At 38.0% G+C, this 10,463-nt stretch overlaps 1 long non-coding RNA gene across 1 annotated transcript; it reads right to left on the bottom strand.

Annotated features, from left to right (window-relative positions):
* Positions 1-7,416: 7,416 nt before the first annotated feature.
* On the bottom strand, positions 7,417-10,449 carry LOC134182611 (uncharacterized). The gene is made up of 3 exons (XR_009970371.1): positions 10,283-10,449; positions 7,942-8,014; positions 7,417-7,882 (listed from the first exon to the last, which is right to left on the bottom strand). It is a non-coding gene; the product is annotated as an uncharacterized LOC134182611 (long non-coding RNA).
* Positions 10,450-10,463: the final 14 nt, after the last annotated feature.

Raw genomic sequence — 10,463 nt, 5'->3', positions numbered from 1 at the left:
GCAGAAAGTGTTCCGCGACGTTTGGACGCAATCAGAAGGGCGTGAAGCAGGAACAGTAAGTACTGAGGAACTGGTGAAGGGCTTCAATTTTTTTTCGCGTTTTTAAAATCGACTTTTAGAAAGCCACTAAACAAAATTAGAGAGAGTCTAACTTACGACGTATACACAATCATGACGTTATACACTTTTAGGTTATGTTTTTCGCAATGCCAAACGTAAAAAAACAATTTAGGTTCTACAGTATTTTCAAGAAACCTAACAATCAACGCGGTAACTATTAAGTTCTTAACAATATTGATAGTTTGTAAATTGTGATCTAATTATTGTGTTACTACATACCCACAGCGGGATGTCCCTATAATTTTGTCCAAGTCTATACATACTTACATGTATGGTAATTTCTACATACATGCATACATATTCTTTCATACAACCGCGTATGGGCGTAACTTCAGCCCCTGCCAACATATAGCCGCGAGCTATGGCGCAGTTTACAGACCCATGCAGACTCATATTTATACATATATACCTAAATACAGATATCATGTATATACACAATGTTACTATATGCGAGTGAACAATTGCAACCTAAAACTTTTAGCTACGGCACTGCATGCGTAAAACCAGTTCTTGTTTTTTACAGATTACGAACTTTGACAGTGATGATGGGCAGTTACAGTTGGATTGTGTAAAACATATTTGGGCATTGATGTGGATGTTGATCATTGTGCTGCAGAGCACAACAATTTCGGTAAGAACTAAACATAGTTAATTAAACATTTACAATTGAGAAAACTGCATGACAATTAATTTTTCTTTATAATAATTATGTGATACTGATTATCAAGATGAAAATTTATATCATTACAAGAAGAAACATAAAGAGAAAGAAGATAAAGCAACAGAAGAAGAAAACGACTATGACGAACAAGTTGGAGAATGTGATCAATACGACCAAGACCTACTTATGTTTATCTCTACTGATATTGAAGGAAGTGTTCAAGAAACAGATCTTTCTGATCTTAGGGTTGTAAGAGTCATTATGAAGTGGATAGTTTTGTTACTGATGTGCTGAAAGTCACGGTATGGTGTCTCAGACACAGCCATTGAAAGCATCCTTAAAAATTTTTTACTCTTTTTTTGTACTTGTCTCAAGTAGTTGGAATTCCCTTTTGTGCTGCCTTTGCTGGTTCATTTCCTAAGACCATTTTAGCAGCAAGTCGTCTAGTTGGGCTTGTGAGCAACAAGTTCAAAAAATTTGTAGTGTGCCGACGTTGTCATTTCTTATATACATACGATGATTGTTCCCAAGTAATTGGTTTAAAGAGAATGCCAAAGCAATGTAGTCATGTACAGTTTTCTTGTCATCTTCAACGTCAGTACAGACAACCTTGCAACGAAGTGTTGTTTCGACAAATAAAAAGTTCAAAACAGTCGTATTTTCCATTGTGTACTTATTGTTATCGCAGCATTCAAGAGACTTTGCGCTGCTTTGTTAAGAGACCAGGATTTGCTGATGCATGTGAGGTTTGGAGGTGCAGAGATTTGCTTGAAGATGTCTTTGCTGATGTTAATGATGGTGTTGTATAAAAGTAATTTCAGTACGTTGATGGAGATCCATTTCTTGCAATGCCTCGTAACTATGGTTTTATGTTGATTGTAGACTGGTATCAACCATTCAAGCACAGTCCTTACAGTATACGAGTCATATATCTTGTTCTACTTAGCCTTTCTAGAGCAATGCGTTTCAAAAAAGAAAATGTTTTTGTAGTTGAAATCATTCCTGGACCTCAAGAACCGTCTCTAGAAATCAACGGCTATCTTAGACCATTAGTAGATGAGCTTGACATGCTGTGGACTGACGGCGTATGTCTGCCCTCTGCAAATTCTCTTTTGGTTTTAGAAATATACCGGTGTGCACTTCTGTCAGTCATTTGTAACATACCAACTAGTCGAAAAGTTGGAAGTTTTTTGGGACATTCAGCCAGAAAAGGTTGCAACAAATGCTACGCAGACTTTGAATCTGATCGACTTGACATTGGTTTTCAGCGTTAAGATTTCGCTCACAGAGAACATGTTGCTGAGGTACTAAGAGCATCCACAAGACAGGAGAGAGACAACATAGAATCAAAGTTTGGTGTTCGGAACTGTGAGTTGTTACGACTGCCATATTACCGGCCCATTCAGTTCATGGCAGTTGATCCTATGCATAATTTGTTTTTGTGAACTGCGAAAACCTTTCTGAAGGACATTTGGCTAAACAATCAAAAGCCATTATTGTCAAAGTCAGATATGGTCACTATACAAGAGCGAATAAATAGCATTCAAGTGCCTTCTTGCATGGGTCGTATCCCTAGAAAAATTGCAAGCAACTTCGCAAGTCTTACTGCTGACCAGTGGCGCACTTGGACAACTGTCTTTTTGCCTGTTGCTTTGCGGGATATGCTGCCAAGAGACCATTTTTGCTGCTGGCTCAAATTTGTGGATGTTTGTCGCCTCTTGTGTCAACGAGCCATTACAGCTGTTGATCTACAACAAGCTAATGACCTTATTCATTTCTTTTACAAGATGTCGGTAAATTGTATTTCGCAGAAAAAATATTACATCAAATATGCACCTTTACATGCACTTGTGTGATTCGATCCGTAGCTTTGGTTCTGCTCCAGCATTCTGGCTTTTTGGCTTTAAGAGACTCGATAGCATTCTGGGTGCTTACAAAACTAATAGGAAGAATATCGAAATGCAAGTGATGAGAAAAACATTACTAGACTTGGGAATGGATGACACCGTTCAGCCACTAAATGGAAAAGACATATTTGGACCGGTTTTTGAGACAATTCGAGGTGAAAACGAGTTTTGGATGGGAGAGGTTCTTCTTTACTCGATGTTAATAGATCACTGATTTCGGTAATGTATGACGCAGTCACAGCAACTCAAATAGATGGGCACACTTTATTGTCTACTGTTGGGCTATATGCCAAGCGAGGTACTATCAAATTCTGAGCATTTGATGAGTCTGATATCCAACATCTAGTATCAATGTATCGAGTTGTGTTCGGAGTGCCAATTGCTGCTTTGGTTGTGCCACGGATGTTTACGATGTTTCAATCGATGGAAATAGCAGAACAGATAATTGGCAGTAGAAATGGGAGTCATCCATAACTTTCACACATTCTTGCTAAATGGACTGGCCAAGTAAAAAAGATAGTGCTAGACGGTGAAGAGAGACCAGGACAAATTCAGCATATTGTACACCATCGCATATGTTGGAATGGAACATGGCACGATTCTTTGCTAGCTGTTGTACTGTGGGACTACAGACATGAAATAAAAAAATTGGTTTGATGGAGTCACGTTGTGGTGTATAAACCATCATGAAGATGCAGAACCATCTACGTACATGCTAGTGCAACAAATTGCATCTCTATTTTGTCTTGCATATGATGTTGTATTAGAGTCACAAGTGATGTTTCCTTGCCCTCTGTCTCTGAAATCTTGGTTTGTAGATTTCAGGTGTTATGTATACAGAAAGCGCTATAGTTAGCTATTCTAAATGGTGTGGTAATCTTAGGAAGAAACTAATTACATTCATGGACAACTTCGCTGCTGCTAGGTTAGTTGTCTCATAAAAATGCATAGTATGTTGATTTGTATAATAGATGTCTATTAATCATAGACAATGCTAGTGTCTTCAACGTTCAGATGCCCGCATTAACACACTTCAGTCCTATTGCATGCGCAGTGGCGGATCCAGGATTTAGCAAAGGAGAGGGCGCAGAAATGACATAATATCTATGACGTCACAAGTTAATATTTATGATGTTCCGGACACAATGCGCTATTAAATAATAGGTTTTGAAAGAAGGTATGATCCAGATCTGAGTGTGAATAAAAGACTGAAGAACAACTGCAACTGATCTGCATGATGGAAAAGTTTCAGCGAAGTGCTGGAGTCAGGAAACACAAGTGAATGCATAGCTAGTACATATATACACATTAGCTGACAATATACTCAGTATACCACTGATAGACTGTTGCCTGAACTTTCTTTCGGTCATAAAAAACTGAATAGGTCAACGTTATAACGATGGCAAGTTGGCAACAGAATTCAGAACACTTCCGGAAATCGCATATTTCTGTAACGTGCGTAACGCACTACACAACTACAGCACACAGGCTATAGCAAAAGAATAAAGCCTTTGCCAACTGGAGGGCGCCCACACCTGGATCAGCCACTGATGCGTAACAGCGCATGCATGTGTACAGTACGCGTGCATCACGAAATCATTTGAACACAATCAATTACGGCGTTAGTAGAGATTAATTAATGTAGAGTATCTATTATGCGGTAAAATATATAGTAAATTATAATATATAAATAATTTTTATTTAAATAAACTAACACAATAAAAGATGTGCTCAAATACTATTAAAACACTTTGAAAACATTTAGATAAGATTTAAAATGTGACCAGATAGATGCACAATATAATACTATATTTAGACAGAAACAATGGTGAGGCTAAATGTGTAAACAATTTTGATCAAAGTTTTAATGCATTTAACAGTGTAAATACGTTACCACATTTACCATCAGCTAAATTTAGTTTAAATGTGGTGTAACGTCATGCAAACATTTAGAGTAGTGTAAATTAGATTACATGACTAGACAAATATGTGGGGCATTCAGACTTTGTTTAGAGAAGACTAAATGCCTAGAAATATAGACTACTATATCTGCCTAAATGTATGCTATATTGTTCAGTGCGACTAGTACAAAATACAGGAAACCCGTGAAAAATGTTTTGCTGTTTATTACGTTGTAAATACTTTTTGATGTCAATTACTACGACTCCAAGTTTCTTGTTTTTAGACTTGGTTGAGCTATTCAATTTTTGCCAAAAATTTAAATTTATAAATAATCATTTATAAATTTCAAAATTTACGTATAAACAGGATGAAACCTACCGAAACCTACCCTAAATAAGCAGTACGTTTAGCATGGAGTTAAACTGTTCTAAACATGACCTAAACATAGTATCATGTTTACAGTGGCCTAAACATGTAACGAAACGTGCACTAAATCTATGTCATGTATTGTACTATGTTAGGCGAGCCTATACCTACGCAAAACATGACCACTAAGTTTGACACAGGTTTAAGCCACTCTAAACATAGCCGAAACGTAAACTTTCATCCAGTGTCTGTAAGAGACCTTACAAAGAATGAGGTTTCAAAGTTGAAGCTGCCAAAAATTAGCCCTAAAAAGGAATGATTGTTACAGTGTCGGATCCTGCACAGTTCAGCAATCCTCATCAGAGCCCAATGATTTCTTGTGAGTTATCTTGTAAGCATCTCATGTCAATACTCTTCACTCACAATGAAGCACAGCAGAGCAATCATGGAGCAGCGTTCTTGTTTGGCATCTTCAGCTTGCAGGGACTGCAGGAATTTATTGCAATGCATGAAGCAAAAGCCATTGCACTAGAGGTTTGTTATACCGTGTGCAATCCACTAGGTATAAAGTGTAATGGTTACCATGGTCCACCAGGTTGCTCAAGAGAGTGAGTGGTTTTAGGCAAGTTGTCATATCCCAAATTAATGAGATGTCACAACTCCTGATTCCCACCAAGTTCAAGTTTTCAAGGATGTTCTGTGGAATGAAAAACCTTCATCTCGTGTATCCATCAACTTAACTTGCTACCAGATATCACGACTTGCTTGCAATAGATCGGTTACAGAAGATATTTTACAAAACATGTGTGACATCATTAATCAATCCCAGCAGCAAACCCTCTGCCTGACACTTTCAGAATTCAACAAGATTAGATTGCAAGAGTACACCATGGCTGCTGTTCAAGAGAGACAAAGCATCAGTTTAGTTTTTATGATAATAAATGTGTCCATTGATGCTCTATTGGGCACTTTCATGGCATCCAATAAACTAATTCGTGGCAACCATTGGGTGGTTGTATCATATGATTTAAATGCCAAGGCATCATTTTACTGTGACCCATTGAGATACCCGGTTCCATCCGACTTGATGGTAGAAACACAGCAAACACACAACTGCCTGGAAGGACTTCTGGGCAAGCACACTGGCATGTCATTTCCTATGGTAGCAATGCACAAAGCAAAGTTTGACATAAATGGGAAACACGCCTGCTGAAGGCACTGCTGCAATTTACTTGTGCAAACCTGTTCATCTGCATGTGGTGTGATTGCTATGTGATTTGTTGCAGTTGCTTCCTATTGTCCAAAAAGAGTTTGGAAACATCTATGTTCTTTACAGTCTGCTGCCGCTGACATAACACAACCACACTTGGTGCTGTTTTACCATGCAAGTAAATATGCTCCTTTTTTAGGACAACCTTGGCAACCTGGATACTACGCCAGAAAATAGATATACACAATATAGTGGATATCAAACTGCAACCAGAAAAAAATTGTCACTTGGCAGAAAACCAAGGAAATATACGTGGAATTTTTTGGAACTTCCCAAAAAGGTTTGTTTCTACAGCATATGCTTGTATTCTTACAGTAAAACTCAAATATGCTATGTTCCTGTTTTCCAGCCAAACCGTGACAACATTAGTAAGGAGAAAGAAGACTCTATTGGTGAACCAAGACAAAAGAAACAGAGACTTGAGTCCAAACAGGTTCACAAAGACACTGCACATGTTCCTGAGGACACAGATTCCTTAAAAAAGACGAAAGCAGCATGCAACGCCCACATGGTACAAGACAAGGTACAAAACAAGCCTTTCTTAAAACTCAAATTCTAATTTCTAGTGCATGTACTGTCCAACCATACGTGCATCAAATAAGCAGGATACCATTTGTCAATCTCACAATAAAATTCTTACCAGTACATACATAAATGCACAATTTATAGTTTAGTAAGACTCTTGACCCAAAGACTGCAAAACAGTTATGACAAGTTACAAACTAGAACTAACTGTTCTATGTTTATAAACATAACTTACAGAGAGTTACGACAACCAATCTAACAAACAAGTTTGCCAAAGATGTCCAATGTGATACATCCATACGTATACACTTGCTTTAAAGTGTGAAGTACATACAAATCATTATACATCTATTTTAGTGCTCTAAAAAGGAGAGAAACTGCAACCATTGCCTATTATATACATGTAAGCAATTTTGGCACAAACAGAAAAGAACGCCAATCTCAAGGAACAAAGTACAACAATAAATATACAATGAACACTGCCACTCAGCCAATGAATGTCTACGTTAGTTCAGAAGTGATATGTCCTCCCAGTATTCAAAATTCCTTTTACTTCATATAGAGAGAAAGAAGTGCAGATGCATGGTCAAGTGGTATCATAGGATATTGGTGTTATAAATGTAGAATTTTTCACAAAGTTTCTCAAGACATTGAAGCATCGGCAATCAGTCATCCTTCTTAACAAACTTCAATTAGTGGACAGAAATAGACCATTTCATTAGGTCTTTCAACATACATGCATATACCATACATGCATACAAGCGTGCCAGTGGCTCAAACTGTTGTTTTTGTCTGCAGCTGAAACTAAATTTTCAGAATGAGTACTCTCTGTTAAAGAAGCTACTGTCTCTAAACAGACATCTACTGAAATAACAGAGAATGCCATGGTGACAGACTCTCAGGACAAAGAACATGCAGCCGTCGATGTGACAGACTCTCAGGACAAAGAACAAGTAGCCATCGATGTGACAGACTCTCATGACAAAGAACAAGTAGCTGCCAATATGACAGACTCTCAAAAGAAAGAACAAGTAGCCGACGATGACTGTATACCACCACTTGTGAAGAAAAGAAGGACAACCTACAACCAAAGTGTCAGCGACAATTTTCAAGTACCAGATGAGATCAAAGCTATAAAAGACAACAGAGTGGATGACAACTGTGACAAATTCCATCAGTTGATGAACTACCTGCCACAAAAGTACACCTGCAAGATTGATAAATTTGAAAGGATTGAAAGTGAAGGTTTCCTTGGTGCACCACCTATTGCATTTGAAGTTCATCTGTGGTTGACGATTTACACAGCAATTGATGCACAAACATGGATACAGCATTAGAAGAGAAAACAGAAACTACATACAGAGTAACCAAAGGAAATTCATATCGGATGAAAGGACAGAAAGTAGTATACAAAACAATTACACATTGTCAGGACAAACAGAAGAAACCCGCAAAAAAGACGACAGCAAGTAGCAGAGACAAGAAGTTTGGTGCACCAAAGGAAGGGTGTGAAAGAAGCACACGAGACAAAAAACAGGATGTCCATCCAACCTGTCTGTTTTAGTATTAGCAAAACAACATTCCTTAAAATACCCACAGTATCCATGCTCTGTCAAATTACACTTCAACCACAATCATCCACTGCACTCAGGACATGCATTAAGTTTTCGACCAGTGTCACAAGAAACCAAAGATGAATACATACGGCTATTTGAGAATGGAAATTCTGCATCCAGTGCAAGGCATGAGCATGTGAGACATCTACAATTGGAACATGATGGAAAGCCAGATATCCAAAGACTATTAGCTGATCAATCCACAAATCCTAATGTTCAAGATGTCCAAAAACTGTTTCAAAACTGGAGAGAATCTGCAGTGGGAGCTGAGAATGGCAAGGCCATGTTTGAGAGGTTAGACGATGAGGTAAACAGGTACAACATGACTGTTGCTGATGGTGGACAAGCATATATACAGAGGTACACTGCCACTCTGAGACAAAGACAGAATGGAGACAGCGAACTGCAAGAACATGCATATTCCAAGTCGAAGGTGGACCAGCAGCAACTTGAGAAACCATTTATTCTTGCCATCGTTACCCCTCTTATGCCAAGAGCGCACAAGCTTGTCTGACAAGCAGGAGAAATGGTCTTCTGCGATGCTACTGCAAGTCTGGATAGGCTAAATACCCCTATTTTTATCATAAGTGCAGCAACTGCTGCTGGAGCTGTACCATTAGCTGTAGTGATGACTTCAGAAGATAATATATAGAAACTTTAACACAGGCTTTTGAAACTCTCAAAACAGTTTTGCCATCAGACGCATTCTTGAGTCGAGGAGTAGAAATAGGGCCCATGGAATTTATGACTGATGACTCAACAAGTGAGCGACAGGCCTTGAAAACAACATGGCCTCAAGCTACACTGCTTTGTGTGCCTTTCATTTTTTGCAGAGCACTTGGCAGTGGCTATGGAATTCAACGTCAAGCGTTGCTGGTAATGACCGACTATTGTTTATGAGCATGGTATAGGAGCTGTTATTCGCAGATTCTTCTGAAAAGTTGCTTGCTGCTAAACAAAGAATTGACAGTGATGTAAAAGTTCAGCAAAACATTAAGTTTCGAAACAGGTTGCAGTTCTATTGGGAAAGGCGTGAAGAATAGTGTGTTAGCCTTAGAAAAGACTTTATAGCTCGAGGAAACAACACAAATAGCTACTCCGAGGCAGCACTTTGCATTACTAAAGATATAGTATTTGATCGACTGAAGGTCTACAACAGTATCCAGATGTTCCAATTTGTTACAACAACAATGGATCTCTACTACAAACAGCGGTTGCTTTCTCTGGCTAACAATCGTCTTGACAACTTCGTTGCTCTTCAATTTACCATTTCAGGTAGTACAGCAGATACAGTTTCATCTCATACCAACGTTAGCTCTAAATATAGATTACCTCAATAATAGCTGTGTGACAACCAGCAGTGTTATCAATATGTTGTCATCATCATCATCATCATTATCATCATCATCATCATCATCATCATCATCATCATCATCATCATCATCATCATCATCATCATATTCTATGCATTAGTAATTAGTACGTTGTTTACATTAAATGATCCGATTAGTAATGATTATTTAGAGTACATTATTTTGTGTACGTGTTTATCCAACTAGATAATGCTTAGTACATATTGTGTACACACACATATCATATGCTGTTATTTTAATTGTATACTACCCTATTAGAGTGTTTATCTGTTAATAAATCTTTTTAGTAACTTAGTAGTTGTGAAATAGAATTAAATTACCCGAGTACTTTGCACTTTTCTGCATATTATTTAATTGCTCACAGGAAATAAATTTGCAATAAATAGTACATGATTTGATGTATGCAGTACATGCAACAGTGTCAATATTGACGCATAATTCAATCCAGTTAATAGTGTGCGTAGCAAATGCACCCGAAAAAAGATTTATGAAAAATGAAAATTTGCTTAACTGCAAAGAATAGTAATTATAAATGACTTTACCTGTCGTCTAATTTATTGAAGTTGATTTGTGGCGAGAAAACCACGTTCAGCAGACAACAAAAAACTGAGGCCTCCTTTCAATAAACGGCGAAGGTTACTGCTCGAAAGGTGCGCAATAAGACAGCAGTTCGTTTATGTCAAAATCGCGGTTGCAAGATTTCCATTGACTGCCGAGCCTCGT

The sequence above is a fragment of the Corticium candelabrum genome, chromosome 7 (assembly GCF_963422355.1).
Source record: "Corticium candelabrum chromosome 7, ooCorCand1.1, whole genome shotgun sequence".
NCBI lineage: Eukaryota > Metazoa > Porifera > Homoscleromorpha > Homosclerophorida > Plakinidae > Corticium > Corticium candelabrum.
The sequence above is the reverse complement of the archived record's forward strand: the minus strand, read 5'-3'. Positions and strand labels throughout refer to the sequence as shown.